The sequence below is a fragment of the Halichoeres trimaculatus genome, unplaced genomic scaffold (genome assembly GCF_033239565.1).
Source record: "Halichoeres trimaculatus isolate MK-OKI-2021-1 unplaced genomic scaffold, fHalTri1.1 fHalTri1_scaffold_33, whole genome shotgun sequence".
NCBI classification, from domain to species: Eukaryota; Metazoa; Chordata; class Actinopteri; order Labriformes; family Labridae; genus Halichoeres; species Halichoeres trimaculatus.
Genome location: NW_027437211.1, coordinates 342705 through 363590, shown reverse-complemented (window position 1 = coordinate 363590; position 20886 = coordinate 342705). Strand labels below are relative to the sequence as shown.

Genomic DNA, 20886 nt, shown 5'->3' with positions numbered 1-20886 from the left:
TTTAATCAGTTTAAATGTTTTGCTAATTGACCTTCCTTCAAAACTAAGTGATCTAAGTTTGTTTAGCTGCACCATCTTGGTAAAGTCACTTTTATAAATTCAAGCGGAAGAAGAAGTAGATGAACAATTTTCCCTCCATCCTCTCCCTCTTCCTGTTACACTTTTTGGATGGCTAGAATAAAGTTATCTCTATTTTTTGCAACTTAATGCCACAAGGGCTTATCTATAAATTCAGCATCCATATGTCTTCACAAAGCAAACATAATTAGTATTTTCTTTAAGATAGTATATAAACAGATGTTTATACGGCGCTTATGGCCAATTTTCTATGAAGAGGTTTTATTTTGAAGGCAAAGGAAAGAGTTGTCACTAAAGAGTCTTGCTATGTGTTTCTAACCCACCTTCTAACTACTGAAACCAACGTGTTTGGACATGAAGGAGGTGGACAAGGTACCGTCTGTGTCTGGACCCCGCCGTCAGCCAGTCAGCTGGGTCCAGACACGTTCGAGGAAAAAAACATTGAAAAGCGGATCTTTTTTGACACTGAGGATGACTCTTTTGGTAAGTAAAGACATAACATTGCAATGTTTATTATGGTGATGTAGCTTGTCGACAAGCTAGTTAAGCTACCTTGGGAAGTCACATTGAAATATAAAATTTCATTTTGACATTATTAATATTATAAAGTAGCTGCATGTTACATGGCCCCTGAAAATTTTCAAAGTACAGTAGAAATTTCAGGTTGAAGTTCATGTCACAATTATACATCACCTGTGAATCTCCAATATAAGACATAAAGTTCATCAAATAGTTGTCAAATAATTCATCAGATGATTCCTTTATACTAAAAAATATAAGCATATTTCTGAGCCTAAAAATATAATCCACAGTTTGAATAATTTCATGTTATCCATTCATTTGAAATAATAGGGTATGATTCATAGATTGTGTAAAATACACCTTAAATTTATAGCAGATTACTACTTCAGTGCTACTATGTTAGAGTTGAGGATTAAGGTTACTGGTAATCTGTGAGAAGGTCTCCAAAATGTAAAATTAAATTTATGTCCAGTTTTAAAGTGTTAATTAAAAAGTTTGACAAAAATTGTGCTGCAGTTTACAACAGTATGTCCACACAAAAAGAAACAATTCAGTAGAAATCCCTACCTGCTTCTGTTTAACAATGACATAAACAAATAACATAGCCTTAACCAGCATCAGAAGTACAAGTGACTCAAAGTTTCATTATAATTACCCTTTTTACGTTTTAAACTTACTTTTTTACTTTTTTTTTTACTGTTATATTTTTTTACTATACTTATTGTATACAATGTTGGAAGTTCCACCTCTGACTCTGACCACACGTAGAGGTTAGCAATGCACAATCCATCATGTTGATTAATAAAAATGTATCTTTTTATTTCTTTTCCAACCCCAGGTGTCGTTCAAATAGCTCCCACTTCCACCCTCATTTCCCAGAAGCAAAAACATGAGCTGGAATTGGCCAAACAAAAAATAGCATCTCAGGAAGACAAGATCATCTAGCTGACCAGAGAGAGAGACTTTTTAAGAAAGCAACCGTCGCAATGTAAGTTCATAATTACTGTTAGAGAGGGGGGGGGAGGGAGGCTGACAAAATTATCATGTTAGGCACAATATTATTATAATGATTTATCACCTAAATCCACCAGGACCATACGCCAGGGGTTCCTAAACTTTTTATTTTTAGCTCAGGGCACCCCAAGAGAACCACTAAACTATTTCTGATGTTTGCATTCTGAGCATTAATTTGATTATCAAGAGTGCTAAATTGATGCGTTTGTGCAGTGGCTGATGGCAAGAAAAAAAGCCTTGCAGATCTGATCCACACACCGGTGCTGCAACACAGCTGGACAATATAGAATCACACACATTGATTGTAATGGTTGCGCTCTGCATCCAGCAGGTGAGAGGGGTTGGTAAAATTTTGGAGCATCCCTGGAATCCTGCCAAAAGTAAAGGAAGTCTCAAGCTGCAGCTTCTGTTCTTCTGTTTTGACTGTCCTTTGTTGTGTCATGCTCCCATTGGCTGTGACTGGCATTTTTATTAATTTTTTTGATAAATACGTAATTTGTCCACAGCTCTCCTTGAATACAGTTGTTAAGTTTCTGGATATAATGTGCAACAATGCCTCCTTAATTAACTGTTTTACTGCACATGACTACTATTCAATCAATCAATTGTTACAGATTGATCAGATTGGTCAAATATTGAAAACTTTGTTCTTTAATTTGAAATTTTTTTAGAAATCATTACCAATCTAAATGTATTTGCCATGTAAACCAACATTGGTATTATGGTTGTAGCCTACACAAACTTTTTAATATGCCTAATTTACCTAATTTACCTAATTACCTATACCTGCATAACGTCAGAGGACTATTCCACCTGAAACTATATTTGTTTTGGTTTGGCAACATAGAGATGGGGAGAAAAAGCTGGTAACACCTAACTAAATTGCTGATACTGTGGGATGGGTGCTCATTGAAGAGGGAATTGGGCTGGAGCCTGGCTGGTGTGTGTTGCAAAATACATCTTTGATGGGATACTGTTGATATATGTTTTGTTTTTCTGAAACACAAAGGACACCACCCTTAGTATCCCAACAGTACCCCTTACAGTCTATGTGGACACATTTAGCATACATTTAACATGTAAACTGTGTGATAGCAGTGCCTCATTGTGTTGTCTTTATACAGCATCACAAGCCTCCAGCATGGTAAATGATGAGCCTTCTCCTGACTCATCTGCCATGCCAACTTCTTCTGATTCATCTGTGTCAGCTGGACAGAGTAACTCTTTCACTGACGACAACTCCTCGGATTCCTCAAGTTCTGCCACATCTTCAGACAATGGCAAGAAAAAGAAAAGGAGGAGGTCAAAAAAGGGCTAAGAAGAAGAAAGGGAAGAAACAAATAAGAGAGAAAGAAAGCAAGAGAAACACTCAAAAGTGTTTTGCAAGAGGTAATGCCACGTGTAGCCTGATTCAAATATCACAAAGCCACTAAGTCGAGAACGACTCACACTAAGAAACAGAACCAGTATTTGATTAATCAATTAAAAATGAACTTAATCGATGAAATTTTTAACTATCAATTAATCAATCATCAATTTATCATGCCAATCCTTACTCCAAATGCTTGCTTAGGGGGAGATTTGTCTTAAAAAGACGCACACAAACATCCATGATTTTCATGTGTTTGTAAGCTTCACAAATAAATCTATGATTTTCACATGTATTTTTAAAGTTTGTGAGAGTATTTATCATAATATATCATATGTTAATGTACAGTTTGGCTTGTGAATTGTTTAAAGAATGTGGATCAAGTGGCACATACATTTCTTTTTGAGACAAACATAACGCAGTTTCACAAAGATTCTCACACAAACAGGATGAGAATATTCACGTGTTGAGAGTGTTGTGTCTGAAATTTCTGGTTGAGGTTATCAGATGTCTCTAGTTCTTCAGGTCCAATAATGTCAAAAGTCAAGAGAAAGAGCCTTCAAAAATGCATCCAAAAGGTCTTTACTCAGCAAAAGGTTGAACAAAGGTTGTAAGCAGGAGTTTGATCGAAGCCCATACTACCCTAGACAAGGGCTTGCTGCGTTTTATATACCCTTTTCCAGGGGGCAGCACTACACCCCCTTTCCAATTCTAACAATGCTGGTCATTTGGTTTTTAATGGTTATCTCATCCAATGTGGGCTCCACCCCTCACCTCTCCCACATACTACAGTTTATATTGGTGTCCTGGAGTTCTCAGAACTTCCGGGTCCTTTACTGTCAATTTTAATGGTGTCCTATTGTCACAGTTCGCTTCAATAAAAAATAGGCCTAGTTAGGCCTTTGTTTGATTGGGCTTTTTAGGATACAAAGTTTACACAAACAAGCACAAATGAGACATGTGCCATCCTACATGGTCATACAAGCAGGTGCACAATACCTCATACATACATACTCATTTCAATGACCTCATGATCGTTAGCTCATTACAGTAACCTCAGTAGATGTCATTAGATGCATTGTGGAAAACACCGGGCTTCCAGAGCCTGTCTGAGTCATGCTTTTCTAAATCATATCTATATGATCTCATCCAGCACATGGCCCTTGGAAACTACCTAATGCCTCACATTTGTTTGGATTACATACAACAGGTGCCTTCAGTAGATAACGTCATTCCCTTGGGCCAGCGGTCTCTGTTTGTGGCCTGCTTTCACAGGCCTGTAGATTAGCACACGGAGGACAATGCAGAGTTTGGTATTTGGATCTCTCTGTAGTCCAGAGGTTCCATGAAAATACTCTACAAGAGCCCCCGCCCCCACCCCCTCCACAAGGTGGCAATGTTGCTATCTTTGTATAACAGTGGCCGTCATTGCAAACAGCCTGCTTTGGCTCGGTGTTCTTTAATAAGAAGAGAACTCCTGAGAACAGAAAGACGACTGAAGTTAGAGCAGCCTAACATGGTCCACCAGTAGTAATTTCTGGCCCTTGCCCTTCTCTGGAATATGTCTTCTGTATATGTGATATTTATTCGTCATTCTTAAAACTTTGGCAATCACTAACAGATGAACATAAACACACCAGGCGCAGCATTGCTCAAGACTGCTGACATCTCCAGCCTGCTGACTGGGTAAATTCAGAAAGATACTCACAGATTCGACTCTCTTTTCAGTCTACAGCTACAGCAGTTGTTTTTACTTTAATAAGTACAATTTATTAAAATATTAATTTCTGTTAATTACTAGGTAAAGACTGCTTTTCTTAACTTAATTTATATAAAATGCTATGTATTAGTTGGAAAATCTTTGTTTGCCCGATCTGAAGAAAAATTGATTGTACATCTAATCACACATACTAAAGTAAACTAACTGCTCCACGGGCAGTGACTGAAAAGAGGGTTAAATCTGTGAAAATCTTTCTGAATTTGCCCAGTCAGCAGGCTGGAGATGTCACAGTCTGGAGCAATGCTGCACCTGGGGTGTTTACAGTTACCATCTGTTCACAATCAACAACATTTTATCAAGAAAAATGAATGAATACTATCACATTAATGATCAATATCAGAAATGACTACTGTCAGACCATGTCAGGCTGCTTTGGTTTCTGGCTTCAGTTGTTCAGCTGTTCTGTAAGGAGTTTCCTTCTTAATGAACCGCAGTGAGCCAAAGACAACAACACTGCCACCTGGTGGATGGAGGGGCCGGGGCTTTTCACATGCATGAATATTCTCATCCTGTGTGGGAGAGAATCTCTGTGAAACAGAGTTGCGTTTGTCTCAAAAAGAAATGTATGTGCCAGTCATTCCACAAACATATTCAAAGATAATTCACAAGTACAATTTAAGATATACAAATCATAAATGATCATAAGTGCACTCACAAACTTTAAAAGTACATGTGAAAATCATGGGTATATTTGTGAAGCTGAAAAATGCATTTGGAAATCTTGGATATATTTGTGGATCTGCAGAACACCTGAAAATCATGGATTTGTTTGTGTGCATCTTTTTTAAGACAAATCTCTCCCCATACTTGCTTGTTTGGTTTCAGTCTGTCACAAATTAATACATCTTTGAACATATTTTTGTGGTAAAAAGCACAGTTTTTCTCTAAGACATTGTTTAGTTCAAATTAATTCATCCTCAATGTGTTTCTCACTTTTTGAGTTAATATCAGTTCTAAATTAATCTAGAGCTGATTTTTTATAGCAGGTTCTTGGACAGATTTATTCTAGACACAACTGTTAAACATGTTAAAATATTCTCACAATTGACTGCATATCTGTTTTGCAGTTTTATCCTACCTGATACACATTTTCTGATAAAATGTGTAAGGGTTGCTGAATACGTATAGTGTTACAAAGGGAGCAAGTTTAAATGTGATGGAACTGTACATTGTACCGTTGATTTCACTGAGGCTAATGCCAGCTTTACTTCTTTTTTATTATCTTAGCACGTGGTCCAGGGAAAGTCATAGAGCGCTATGCTAAAGTCCTGAGGATCTACTAAAAGAAGAAGTCAATTATGGCTGCATGCAGGAAGGTCAGAGTAGACCGCAACACTATTAAATTAAATGCACCTATTGCTGCGCTTGCCATCGCTGCCCCCAAAAGGTATGCTGAACTAAAGGGGCAGCACACTTCAAAGTGCAAACTTGGCGATTTTGCTGGCAAATGTTTGGATGCCATTCATAACAGTTCAGAAATTGAAAGGGGAGAAGTTAAAGAGCAATAGCTTGGTTCAACAGTGCGCTGTCCATTTCAGTTTATTTTTTTTATTTCCCCACAACATATCTAAATCCCAAATCATTTTAAAGTCGCAGGGTTTCAGAAAATATTCTTATTCTTAGTATTCTTTTACATTGGTGGTGAAGTAGGCCCAAAAAGGCAGATGCTTTTCTAAGTTGAATTAAATCTTTTGTGAGCTAAACATGTGTTGTACTGTCATCAATTCATTGTAATGAGTTTGTTAATCCAAATGAGTCTTTTATTAACTCTAATTAAGCACTGTTCTCACTTCAGATCCAGTAGCTGCAGAGCAGCAAAGTAAACTGTTACCAAGTGCATAATAATGACTTTATTAATCATAATTAAGCACTGTTCCCACTTTTGATCCAGTAGCTGCAGAGCAGCATAGTTAACTGTTTCTAAGTGCACAATAATGACTTAATTAATCCTAATAAAGCACTGTTTTCACTTAAGATCCTGGAGCTGCAGAGCAACATTGGTAACTATTAATAGGAGCATAATATGAGGGATTATTAGCCTTAATAAGGCAGTACTATCATTACTCAAGTATTAATAATGCCAGTTAACATCTAATTAATGTTGATAACTTACTAAATCCTTTTTCGAGAGGCTTATTAAAGGCATATCGAAATATAATAGTTTATATAGTGTTAAATAAATTAAGCTTATTACAAGCACCTTCAGTATGTTAATGACTAATAAATACAGAACAAAGCATTTTATAAATACTTATATAGCCTTATTAATGCTAATAAGCAACTAATGAGCCTTTATTTAGGCTTATAACTTCTTAATTACTGCTTATTTAGGCTTATGACAAGCACCTTAATATAAAGTGTTACCAATAACTTTTACTCCTACCCCTGCCTTTTCACCTCCCCATTACAAGTACACTTGCATTATGTGTGAGGGTGTCAATGGCTCTAATGTAATAAATATTTTGTCTTGCAGAATACCGCATTTGCAAATGCAGCCTCTAATGCAGACCTGTTGCACATGGAAAAAAAAATGAAGTCTGGCCTCAAATAAGTACTGTTAATTAATTGATATTTTATTTGCATACAGGCTATGCAGGAAGGGGGAAGAGAGGGGAGCTGCAGGGAATCTACTCTAAATGTACTCACCCTGGCTATTGTTCGAAGTTTGGCCAAATTGTGCTGGCATTCCAGAGTAAAGACTCTTTGATTGGTCAGTGACTATTTTCATCTCAATACAATTTTTATTTTATTTTTTAGAAATGTTCCCTTTTATACTTTGTAAAAAAAAAATTAATACAAGTTATCAGTTATATTCAACAAATACTCAACGAATACTTATCCTTCCTCTAGTTTTTCCAAACTGAGTAAATGTGTTCATGACTTAATGATAACTGTAGTTATCATTGACAAAAATTCTACTTTTGTATCCAAATTTATTGACATGTTATGCTTTCCTTTTAGGAGTGGACAGCAAAGAAGAATAATTTCAGTCAAATGTTCATGTTTTGTATTATTTTGTTTGAAAAAATTGTTGAAACATCTGTAGTAGATGATTTATCAGTCTGTGGTAGCAAGTGTGTTGTTTTATGCTGCAGTCTGTTGGGGAGGCTGCATCATACACAAAGTACTGGATGCCCTCTGTAGAAATGTAATTGTAGGGAGAGGGCTGGTCAGGAGGTTGGCAAAGGTAAATTCTGTTGGTAACAATTTGAATAAATAAAATAGTCAATACAAATGCAACTAATACGGTTTCAACAGAGGTTGATATTAATAAATTGATGTTGGCTAAATAGGGGTTAAACCTTTTTTTCAGTCTGATACATTACTGGAAGATAAGTAAATTACATAATGTGATCTTTGACTGATTATTTAAAAATGTGTTGATTGATGTAGCCTACATGATTGTGACTAACTGATTAATAAAAAGACAGTCACTCACTTCTGCAGTCCTTAGCATTCTGCTAGACCATTCTCCTTATGGGTTTCCGTTAGTGTGATAAATGGTGAAAAACTTTTTTGCAAAAACACAATGTATCACTGCCAAAAACAAACAGTTTTCATGTTCATTCATGTTCATTGAATGTTAATTATTTCTAAGTCAGCCTTCAGTCAAATAGTACGCTGTTTCAATTGAGTTCCTGAAGTCCCGACTGTCCCTGAACAAACCACAATGGCGTAGTGGATGTGGGCGGGGCTGGACGTGTGACATAGGTGACATAGGTGGGGCTGGATGTCCAGCCCCGCCTTCCCGCAGGCCGCAGCCATTAGTACTTGTCAGCTTGTGCACTATTCTTTTTTGGACGATCAGCTCCAGCGGCTCCAGAGTTATTCCAAGCTCAGAAGCAGCTTTCTTGATCAGTTTGTTGATTCTCTTCAAGTCTCTGGTTCTGATGCTGCTGCCTCAGCAGATCGCTGCGAAGCTGATTGCACTTTCAACAACAGACTTATAGAAGATGTGCAACATTTTGATATAGACGTTGAAAGAGCTCAGCTTCCTTAAGAAGTAGAGTCTGCTCAGACCTTTCTTGTAGATGTACTCAGAGTTGCATTTCCACTCAAGTCTATTGTCCAGCTGAACTCCAAGGTACTTGTATTCCTCCACCTCCTCTCCCAGGATGGAAACACATCCATGTGTATTCTTGTTCCTCTTGAAGTCAACAATCATCTCTTTTGTTTCTGGTGGTATTCAAGATGAGATGATTGTTACCGCACCATTTTACAGACTGTCCAAACAGTTCTCTGTACTCTGCTTCCTGTCCATCACTGATAAACCCAATGACTGCTGAGTCATCAGAGTGTTTCTGCAGATGACATGACTCAGAGTTGTACTGGAAGTCTGAGGTGTACAACATGAAGAGGAATAGTGAAAGTACAGTTCCTTGTGGTGTTCCAGTGCTGCTGACCACCTTCTCAGACACACAACTATTCAGTCTCACAAACTGTGGTCTGTTTCTGAGGTAGTCATAAATCCAGGTGGCTATGGAGGTATCCACCTGGAATCCATGGAGCTTCTCACAAAGCAGAGCTGGCTAAATCGTATTAAAGGCACTTGAGAAGTCAAAGAACATGACCCTCAAAGTGCTGCCTGACTGGTCCAGATGAGAGTGGGCTCTCTGAAGCAGGTAGATGATGGCGTCTTCAACCCTAAGCCCATTACGATATGCAAACTGTAATGGGTCTAGAAAGGTGTTGACCTGCTTGTTGAGGTGAGCCAGTAGGAGTCTCTCCAGGACTTTCATGATGTTAGATGTCAGGGCAACTGGTCTGTAGTCATTTGGTTCAGCAGGTTGTAATAATAATAATACATTTTATTTAAAAGCGCCTTTCTGACACTCAAGGACACTTTACAGAGAATAAAAACACACTGCATTAAAAAACACAATTAAAATAAATAAAAACTACACACAAGTAACACAGTTAAAAGAGGGGGGAAAGTTAAGGGGAGAGTGCGCTTTGGAACAGATGTGTTTTGAGGTTAGATATGAAGTGGGGAGGGGAGTTGATGTTTCTGAGGTCCGGGGGGAAGAGAGTTCCAGAGTTTGGGAGCAGAGCGGCTGAAAGCCCTGCTCCCCATGGTGCTGAGCTGGGCGGAGGGCACAGAGAGATGGAGGGAGGAGGACGACCTGAGGGATCGAGAAGGGGTGGCGATATGGAGGAGATCGGACAGGTAGGGGGGAGCGAGGTTGTGAACGGCTTTGAAGGTATAGAGCAGGACTTTGAAGAGGATTCTGAACTTGATAGGGAACCAGTGAAGTTGCTGGAGGACAGGGGTGATGTGATGAAAGGAGGGGGTTCTGGTAATGATCCGGGCTGCAGAGTTTTGAACCATTTGAAGTTTATGGAGGGATTTGTGGGGGGCACCAAAGAGGAGTGAGTTGCAATAATCAATCCGGGAGGTGACGAGGCTGTGGACAAGGATGGCCGTGGTGTGAGGAGTGAGGGAAGGGCGGAGATGGTTTATATTACGTAGATGGAAGTATGCAGACTGGGTGATGTTATTGATATGAGAGTGGAAAGACAGAGAGCTGTCGAGGATGACACCCAGACTCTTAACCTGAGGGGAAGGGGACACTGTGGAGTTGTCTATGGTGAGGGAGAAACTGTCGACTTTGGATAAATTGGATTTCGTACCGACCAGGAGGAGTTCTGTTTTATTAGAGTTAAGTTTAAGGAAATTGGAGGTGAACCAGGATTTGATTTCTGAGAGGCAGTCGGTGAGGGAGGAAGGAGGAAGGGAGGCGTCGGGTTTGCTGGAGAGGTAGAGCTGGGTGTCATCCGCGAAGCAGTGAAAATGGATACCAAATTTACAGAAAATATTGCCAAGTGGGAGTAGATAAATAATGAAGAGGAGGGGCCCCAGGACGGAACCCTGGGGCACACCTGAAGTGACGGGAGAGGGCTGTGAGGTGAAGGATTTGAGTTGGATGAACTGAGTGCGGCCTGTGAGGTAGGAGTGAAACCAGTGAAGGGATGTGGGTGATGCCTATAGCGGAAAGTCTATGGAGGAGGATGGGGTGAGAAATAGTGTCGAAGGCCGCACTCAGATCGAGGAGGATGAAGATGGAGTCAGCTGCCATAAGGAGGTCATTAGTGATCTTGATGAGGGCCATTTCTGTGCTATGGAGAGGACGGAAATCAGACTGGAACTGTTCATAGATGCTGTTATGGGTGAGATGAGAGTAGAGTTGAGAGGCAACAGTTTTTTCCAGGACTTTGGAGATGAAGGGGAGGAGAGAGATGGGGCGGAGGTTATTAAGATTGTTGGGATCTGAACCAGGTTTTTTCAGGATGGGGCTGACAGCTGCGGTTTTGAAAGGGGTGGGAACAGTTCCAGTAGATAGTGAGGAGTGGATAATGGTGGAGATGAGGGGGAGCAGAGAGGGGAGGCAGGATTTAACCAGAGGAGTGGGGAGGGGGTCTAGCTGGCAGGTTGATGGTTTGGATTTGCGGATAAGGTCTGAGATAACTGAGGGGTGAGGGAGTTCAAAGGTGGAGAGTGGTTGACGAGGAGGGGGAAGTTCAGAAGGGGTGAGTGGTGAGGAAGTTGAGCCCAAGTGCAGGTGAATAGTGTTGATCTTGTCATTAAAAAACTGGAGGAGGGAGTCACAGGTTGCGGAGGAGTACATGTGGGGGGGTAGGGAGTCCGGGGGTTGGATGATCCTGTTATAAACAGAGAAGAGAGTCCTGGAGCTGTTGGCAGAGGAGGAGATGAGACCAGAGAAGTAATTTGATTTGGCGTGAGAAATGGAGTCCTTGTAGAAAGTCAACTGAGCTAAGTACATGTCCTTGTGGATGATGAGACTGGTTTTCCTGAAGAGTCTTTCAAGCTGTCGGTTTTGGGATTTTAAGGAACGGAGATGAGGGGTGAACCAGGGAGCAGACCAAGTGAAGAGAACAGGGCGGGATTTGATGGGAGCAAGTGTGTTGAGAATGTTAGAGAGTCCATTATTGTATTGAGCAACAAGATCATCAGGGGTGGAAGTGGGGTCCAGAGTCAGAGTGGAGATGCAGGTGGAGAGGGAGTCCAAGTTAATGCCCTTAATGTTGCGGAATTTGATAATACAGGGAGTTTTGGTGATGGAGAGTTGGAGGGTGATATTAAATGAGAGGAGGAAGTGGTCCGTGATGTGCAGTTCATTAGCAGTACAGTTGGAGGGGGTGAGACCTGAGCAGCAAATTAAATCTATTGTATGTCCTTTGATGTGTGTGGAAAAGTCTGCTAACTGCTGAAAATCAAAACTGTAAAGAGGTGATGAGAGGTCCATGGTGATGGTAAGAGCAGTATTGTCCATGTGAATGTTGAAATCTCCTAACAAAATTACGTTGGGTGAGAGAGCAGACAGGTGGGTGAGGAGGGAAGAGAATTTGTTTAAAAAGTCACTGTGAGGTTTGGGGGACGGTAAGCTGTGGCAATGACTGTGGGGGTGGGTCCAGGGATCTGACAGACAAGGCACTTGAATGAGGGGGGGGTGGCACAGAAACCGGGAGGACCTTCCACTTCTCGCGGTAGATTATTGTGAGACCTTCTCGCGTCCCGAACTACTAGGTTTGGAGATGTAAACAAACCCCGTCAGAGTGGATTTGTTTAGCTGAGAGTAGTCACCAGGGACTTGCCAGGTCTCATTTAAACAGAGAAAGTCAAGCTTACAGTCCTGTAGGATATCCTGGATGAGATGTCCTTTACCGGTAAGCAATCTGATGCTCAGCAGACCGAAGCTGACAGTGGTGTTGTTGTTGTGGGGAGCGCGAGCCGACTTAGCCAGGCGGGCTAGCACACTGTGATCCACAGACCGGCCGGTGTTTCTGGGAGTGCGGCGAGTGGAGGACCAGATGGAGGTGATCCCCTCAGCACCGCCGTAGTGGAAACCCCGCCGAGACCCACAGTGAATGTACCTTCTACGAGGCAGGAGGGCGATGTCCGGATGGAGTTACAGAGCTGCCGTAGGGGATCCAGGCTGCTGGGAGCAGAGCCGAAGAAGCTCGGCCGGCGAGTACTGAAGGACTCTTTCTACAGGTAGATGGAGGAGCGACAGGACAGTCCACACCAGAATTACCGACAAATACACCCTTCCGACCCACATTGTGTAGCGTGGCAGGAAGGAGGAGACGTGAAGCCGGGTGATGGACTGGAGAGTGTAGCCGGTGTGAGAAAACCTAGCACAGTATGCACTCAGGAGCAACAGATGGTGCTTGAGACGGAGAGGTAAGTAGAACAACTGTCACAAAAGCAACAACAAAAGTCCACTTGATGCCGATCAGGGCAAAAACACATAAAATGAGTTAAAAACGTGTCGGGGAGCAGCGGCAGCGAGACACACCAGCTTTCACTCACCCCGGAAGGAGTACAAAGTTTGTGGTTTTTTTAGGCACTGGAACAAGGCAGGATGTTTTTCACAGCACCGGAATTCTTTTCTGACTCAGGCTGGTGTTGAACAGGTGCTGAAGAATCGGACATAACTGTTTCGAGCAGGTTTTGAGAACTCTGGGACTGACACCATCTGGACCTGCTGCCTTGTTCTGGTTCAGTTTCTCCAGTTGTTTCTTGACTTGATTACAGGAGACAGACAAAGTGGAGGAGAAAGCAGCAGAGGTTTCAGGAAGTCCTGATTTGGATGGAGATGAGACTTTATCCATGTCCTTGGCTGAGCTGCAGGGTGACAGTGGGGCAGTGACAGGAAAGCTGTGGGTTCAGGGAGGGTGTGTGGCCTGTTGGGTTTGAGGCAGGAGGTGAGCCTTTTCCCGTAGTCCTCCTTGCACTTCTTTGTTTGTATTTTCAGTTGTTTTTGTGTTGACTTCAATAACTCCCTGTCTCCATCCCTGAAGGCTTTCTTTTTGATGTTCAGCAGCTTTTTCAGGTCACTGGTGATCCAGGGTTTGTTATTGGGGAAGCACCTCACTGTTCTTGTTAGAATGATGCTGTCCACACAGAAGTTAATATAATCTGTCACACACTCAGTCATGGTGTTGATGTCATCTCCATGCAGTTCACAGAGGACACTCTAGTCTGTAGCCTCGTAGCACCCTCTCAGAGCATCATTAGACCAGGTTTTAATAGTCTTTCTGATGATTGGTTGTTGCTGAACAATGGGCTTGTAGGAGGAGGTGAGAAGAACCAGATTATGGTCAGATCTTCCTAAAGGTGGCAGGGCAGAGGCACTGTATGCATTTTTAATATTTGCACAGAATAAGTCCAATGTTTTGTTTTCTCTAGTGGAGCAGCTGACAAACTGGTGGAATGTCGGTAGAGTTGCAGAGAGGGAGATATTCTTAAAATCTCCAGAGATTGCCACAAAAGCGTTTGGATGTTGTGTTTGAAGCCTGGCAATTACTGAGTTTATAACATCACAGGCTGCGTCTGGGGCGGTGCCAGGTATTATATAAACCACTACCAGAATAACATGTGAACTCTCTGGGTAAATAATATCGTTGAAAACTCACAGCTAGCAGTTCAATGTTTCTTGTGCAGATCTTCTCTTTAACAGTGACACGTCCAGGATGACACCAACGCTGGTTAACCAGCACTGCAATTCCACCTCCCTTTAGCTTTCTGCTGAGTTGTTTGTTGCAGTCTGCACGGACCGTCATGAAGCTGTGTACAGACGCATTACAGTCTGGGATGCGTTCATGCAACCACGTCTCAGTGAAGCATATACTACTGCATTCTCTGTATTCTTTCTGAGACCTGGTTAGCACCCCGAGCTCGTCAATTTTGTTAGCTAGCCATCTTACGTTACCCATCACAACAGTTGGAACAAAGGGTTTAAATCTCCACCATTTTTCTCTCTGCCCCACCCCTGTCCTGCATCCTCTTCTCTTTCTTTTCAACTCCATTGGGATTTGAGGTGATATTTCACTGATGATCTTGAGTTTGGAGAGGGTTATCAGTTGATCCCGGTGGTAACAAGTCTCGTTGCCATGGAGATTCAGCATAACAAATCTTGAAAAAGCAGAAAAATATCCAGAAAATCCCCCACGGCCTTTTGAACCAGTGTCAGAAATTCTCTTGGGCAAACCAAAAATGACAGCTTATGTATTAAAAAAAAGACGTATATATTACAAAAAAAATCACAAAAGTTAAGACAGAGCTACTACAATTTGCAGCCCCCTGGCAGCGCATTCCAGAAAAATATGATAAATAATATCCATGTCGATTACATTTCCTGCAATTTTACATCTCATTTTATCAATCTCACTGAATTATTCAATTTTATTCAATATGTGTCTGGTCCCACACACACTAAGGGGCATCCTTTGGACCTTACTTTTACTCTTGGTTTAAATACTAACTGTTTGCTGTGAAGAGATGCACTTTACTGATCTTTTTTTTTTTTTTTTTTTTATCACTTTCATGCTATCTTCTTATGTAGATTCTACACCCGGGAAGCATCTAATCAGTTCTTCCTAAACAGCCTCTGAGCTGAGAAGTTCTCCACTATGTTTGTACCAAGTGACATGTTGTCTGGTCATGTGGATATTATTTTTTTATTTAATTCTTTTAATAGTCATTGTTTTGCTGTTTTGGAGGAGGTGGCCCCATGTAAAATGAGAAGCGTCCCTGCTGTCAAATCATCCCCTTGGTTGAATGATTCTATTCGCTGTTTCTGGTGAAATGCCGGAGAGCTGAGAGACTGTGGAAGTCAACCAAGCTCCTCGTTCACTGTCTCCACTACAAGGGTCTTATCATGGAGTTTAACACTTTGGTCAAGAAGCCATGAACTTTATACTTCTACAATATTATTTCCTCCAATAGACAGAACCCAAAATATCTGTTTGACACCATTAACAATATTGTTAATCCTGCACCTCCTAACATGTCCCCATTTTTTCTAACAATGACTGAAAGACGTTTCTCTCTTTCTGTGTGGATAGGGTTAGAAATGTCAGGGCTAGCATCACTTGTCCTTACACTCCTTACTCTGATTGTACAACTCATCCAACAACTATGATCTCTTTTACTGAGATTACCCTAAAGGATCTCACTGATGTGGTGGATAGCATGAGCACTTCATCAAGCCCGTTAGACATTGCCCCCACATCTTTGCTAAAAATGTACTTGGCTCTGTCGATACATGCTTGGTTGCAATTATTAAAACCTCACCTGACAAAACAAATCTTGATACATCTCTTCAGAGCAACTACAGGCCTATCTCTAAATTGTCGTTTTTCAAAAATCCTAGCAAAGTTGTTGCTAAAGAGCTCACTGCAGTCCTGACATCACACAACATTCTGGACAAATTTCAGTCCAGTTTCCAACAGAAGCACTGAAACAGCTCTTCTAAGAGTGTCCGATGATATTTTGATGTCTTCAGAGGTTGGTGAATGCTCTGTTTTGGTGCTGTTGGACCTTAGCTCGGCCTTTGATACAGTGGATCACTATATCCTTATTGAGCGGCTGAGGCAGTGGGTGGGTGTCTCAGGGATTGCCCTGGATTGGTTCTCCCTTCTCTCAGGCAGGAGTTTCTGTGTATCAGTTGGCCCGTACATGTCAGAGTTTGCTGATCCTTCCTGTGGTGTTCCTCATGGTTCTGTCTTGGGCCCTATTTTATTTGCTTTGTATTTGCTTCCTCTGAGCCACATCATTAGCAAATTCAAAGGTGTATCTTATCATTTTTATGCAGGTGATATACGGCTGTATGTCTCATTTAAGCCTGATGACACAAACAAACTGACTGTCTTCCTTGAATGTTTGAGCGCCATTAAGGACTGGATGGCTCACAACTTCCTGCAGCTAAGTGCTGAAGAGACAGAGGTCCTAACTATTGGCTCTGACTCTGTGGCTACCAAGGTTTCCCATTGCATTGGTTCCCTGTCTTCTGCTGTCCAGTCTAAACTCAGAAATCTTGGTGTTGTATTAGATCAGTCCATGTCCTTCACCACGTGAAGCAGTTTTCCTGGTCCTGTTTCTTTCATTTACAAAACATTTTCTAAACTCAGGTCTGTTGTATCTCATTCAACCATCATTAACGCCTTTGTTTCAACCCGGCTGGATTATTGTAATTCACCTTTCACTGGCCTCAGTAAATCCTCTCTCCACCATCTTCAGTTAGTTCAGAATGCCGCTGCAAGGCTCCTGACAAAGTCTAGTCGGACAACTCGCATCACACCAACTTTATCATCCTTACATTGGCTTCCAGTCAAATCAAGAATTAATTTTAAAGTTCCTGTCCTTGTATACAGAGCCCTCCATGGTCAGACCCCTGATTATATTGCTGACCTTCTCCACCCATACCTCACCACCACTTACTTAACATTAACGGGTCTAGACCTGTTAAAGGACATTAGGTTCCACTGGAGCTTATACACGTAGTGTCCATTTATTAGGGACACCTTATGGGAACTGGATTTTTTACCATTAGAACTGCCACAACCCTGAGCCCACCATCTAAATGTGGAGAATAAACCCAGACTCATCAGACCAGGAGACGTTTCTAATTCTGCTGTAGTCCACCCGCAGTAGCCTCAGTTTCCTGTTCTTAGCTGACAGGTGCGCTCTTCTGCTGCTGTAGCCCACTTTGAGGTTGGACGTGTTGTGTGTTCAGAGATGGTCTTCTGCAGACCTTGGTTGTGACGAATGGTTCTCTGGGTTCCTGTTGTCTTTCTATAATGTCCAAACGGTCTATCTCCTCTGACCCCTGGCCTCAACAGTGCATTTAGTCCCAGAGAACTGTTGCTCTCTGGATATTTTGTCTTTTTGAGACCACTCTCTGTAAACCCTGGAGATGGTTGTGGGTTAAAATCCCAGTAGATCAGCAGTTTGTTAAATACTCAGACCAACAGCCATGCTGTGTTCAAAGTCCCTTGAATCCCCTCTTCTCTGTCCAGATGCTTAGTTTGAACTCCAGCAGCTTGTCTTCAGCAGATCAACATGTCTGAATGCTGCTGAGCTGCTGCCCTGTGATTGGCTGATCAGATATAAGGCTAAGGAGAAGTTGGACAGGTGAACCTAATAAAATGGATGGTGAGTGTGTGTTGGTTTAGAGGGTCTGGTTCAAAAGCCCTGACAGATGGAAGTGTTTGATGTTTTTGATTTGCATGTAGCTCAAACGTTTAGAGGAGGCAAAGTTTAAAAACATCTACATTTGGTGCAGAACAAGCACTGGAATATAGTTTGAAGAAGGTTATGCCAGCTTAGGTGAGTCAGTTTCGAGCTTAAGTTATTTTGGAATGTCTCAGGTCATTGAGTGCTCTTTCACTGGAGTCTCTGTCACTCTCAGATACAGTAGGAGAGGTCAAATGACCCGGGTCACACCCTCTGTTGAATTGACAAGTGAAACCAGACAGGGTCCAGCCTAGTCTAATCAGTCAAGTTAGAAACAGCTGTGACTCTGTCAGGTATATATGTGCACAGACTCCGCTTGAACGTCAGCCCACACTGTGTGTGGTAAAGACCTGCGAGTGTACCTGTACGAGTCCACCGAGCGAAGACGCCAGCTGGGTGCTTCTGTCTGGTATCCTTGTCACTTTTAAAACAGTCTATCGCAGCATGGTTCCTTCACAAATCCCTGTCATCATGGGGAACAGAAAAAAACACACCTTCCACAGACAAAGAAATCCATAAAACCTTTCTGCCCTTCAGATATGTGGTTTAAATGCCTTCTCTATTACCTTTGGTCTATGGAACAGTCAGTCCACAGTAAATAAAACTGAACTCATCAGTTCAATGAGAAAACTCTCGAATATTCAGGTCCTAGCTCTGACTGAGACATGATCCGCCCAGAAAACACAACACCAGCTGCACTCCCTGTGTCCTCAAATTTCTGTCACACACCTCGCTCTGCTAGACGAGGGTCAGGCATGCTTATTCCAGACAGTCATCCCTGATGATGGCACACCATTGATTGTCATGAGAGAATGAACATTCACATTGACAAGACATAGGCAAATGATTTTCTAACACTCCTGTCCTCAAACTGGTCCTTTCTCCTCCAACTCACAAAGCTGGCAAAATCCTTGACTTGGTGCTGACTTGTAACTGCTCCACAGCAGAAGTGAAAGTTACCCCACTACACCTTTCAGACCATTTTTTTGTAAAATTCTCTGCAGCTTTCCTTCAAACACAGGTACCCTTGAAGATGGTTTCCTTCCGCAGAAACCTGAGGTCCCTTGCAGCAACACAGCTGACTGATGCAGTGTCCTCCACCATGCCCGACCACTGTCAGTTCTCTTTGCTGTCCGCTAATCAGGCTACAGACACACTCTGTTCCTCTCTGGTATCTGCTCTGGAAAAACTCTGCCCCCTGGTGTCAAAACCACCTAAGACAAAGCCACCTAGTCCTTGGCTCTCTGGCTCTTTTGCTCTTTTAAAGGGCAACTCCGGTTTTTTGACACCTGGACCTTATTTATAGGTGTGTGCATGCTCATATACTAACTCAGACAAACATCGTGCAGCTCGGAGTCCTTCAGAAGTTATTTAGATCCAGCTGATTTTAGCTGCACTTAGCGGGGGCCACGGCAAGGGAGCTTCAGCGCAGGACATAATCTCTGCAATATCGCTCATTACGGCTAATTTTTTTTATATCCATTGCTATCCATTGTTATCGCAAACACACTCCTCTTCTGTTGCCATAGGCGAACACTGTCCACAAGCACACCACCAGTTTGCATTGAGTCGTGGACGTGCTCTTGTTTGTTGTTCTGGAGCCAGCTCTTCGTCTCTCTCCCTCTGCATCCTTCTTTCATGGAGCTCCTCGTCTGTGTACTCAGGCTCAAACCGGTAAGGACAACCGTCAAACTCGAAGTCGTAGTCTGAAGACGGTAGCTGACTTTATGATAACACTGGCGATGGATGAAAAAATATAGCCGAAATGAGCGATTTTGCATAGATTATGTCCCGCGCTGAAGCTCCCTAGCCATGGCCCCCGCTAAGTGCGGCTAAAATCGGTTGGATCTAAATAACTTCTGAAGGACTCCAAGCTGCACGATGTTGCCCTTAAAATAAGAAGGATAGGAGGTCGGTCAGGCTGGACAGCTAGGATACTCCGACGTGTGTGGGGGAGGTGGGCTGTGGGCCCTGGTGCCTGAGGGCTGCCCTCTGTCCTGGAGGTGGGGGCGGCCCTGGTCAGGGGGGAATGTAGGCTTATTATATAAATAATGTTATTGTATTGAAGCTATGACTTTATAATAAAGTGTTTAACTTTAAAAGTCAAGGGGAGCCTTTTACACTTACGGGCTCCCCTTGGAAAAGTGAATGTGTTCTGCACAGTACGGCCAGACCATAATTTTGTTGTCGTGACGCTGAACAGGACAAGGTAAAAAAAAAAAAAAAAAAAGTAAGGAGGTGGTGTCCAGACTTTTCCTGAACTCCAAACCTACATGTCCTCTTGATCCTATACCTACCAGCATCCTGCAGACCATTTTACCCCAAATCAAACCTGCAGTCACACACATTTTCAATTCATCCTTAGAATCTGGGGTCTTCCCCACAGCTTTTAAACCTTTGGCCTGTCTCACTACTGCCTCTCCTGTCAAAAATACTTGAGCGAACAGTCTATAACCAAGTCTCTAAGCATCTACTGAAAAATAACCTGATCATTCAGGTGCGACCACTCCACTGAGACTCCACTCCTGTCAGTCACAGAATCACTGCGACTGGCTCGAGCTACTGGCCAGTCCTCCGTCCTACTACTGCTTGACTTGTATGCTGCTTTTGAGACAGTAAACCATCAAATCCTTCCCTCCACACTCTCTGAACTTGGCATCTCAGGATCTGCGCTGTCGTGGTTCAAGTCCTACCTCACAGACAGATCCTTCAGAGTGTCATGGTGAGGAGAAGTGTCTATATCACATGGCTTATCAACAGGGGTGCCCCAGGGCTCAGTGCTTGGGCCCCTACTCTTTTCCTTATACACCACCTCACTTGATGCAGTGATCCGCTCTCATGGCTTCTGCTACCACAGCTATGCTGACGACACTCAGCTCTTCCTGTCCTTTGCTCCTGATGACATAACTGTCTCGGCTCGCTCATACACCAGCGTGTCTGGCTGATATCTCTACAAGGATGAAGGAACGCCACCTTCAGCTAAATCTGTCCAAAACTGAGCTCATCGTCCTTCCTGCTTGTTCCTCTGTTCAACTACAGATCAATGTTCTGCTTGATTCCAAGCAACTTCTGCCCAAAAACTCT

General features: G+C 42.3%; 1 long non-coding RNA gene across 1 annotated transcript; it reads left to right on the top strand.

Moving 5' to 3' along the window:
• Nucleotides 1-424: 424 nt before the first annotated feature.
• Nucleotides 425-3184, top strand: LOC141786454 (uncharacterized). The gene is made up of 3 exons (XR_012597770.1): nt 425-561; nt 1439-1588; nt 2739-3184. It is a non-coding gene; the product is annotated as an uncharacterized LOC141786454 (long non-coding RNA).
• The last annotated feature ends 17702 nt before the right edge of the window (nt 3185-20886 follow it).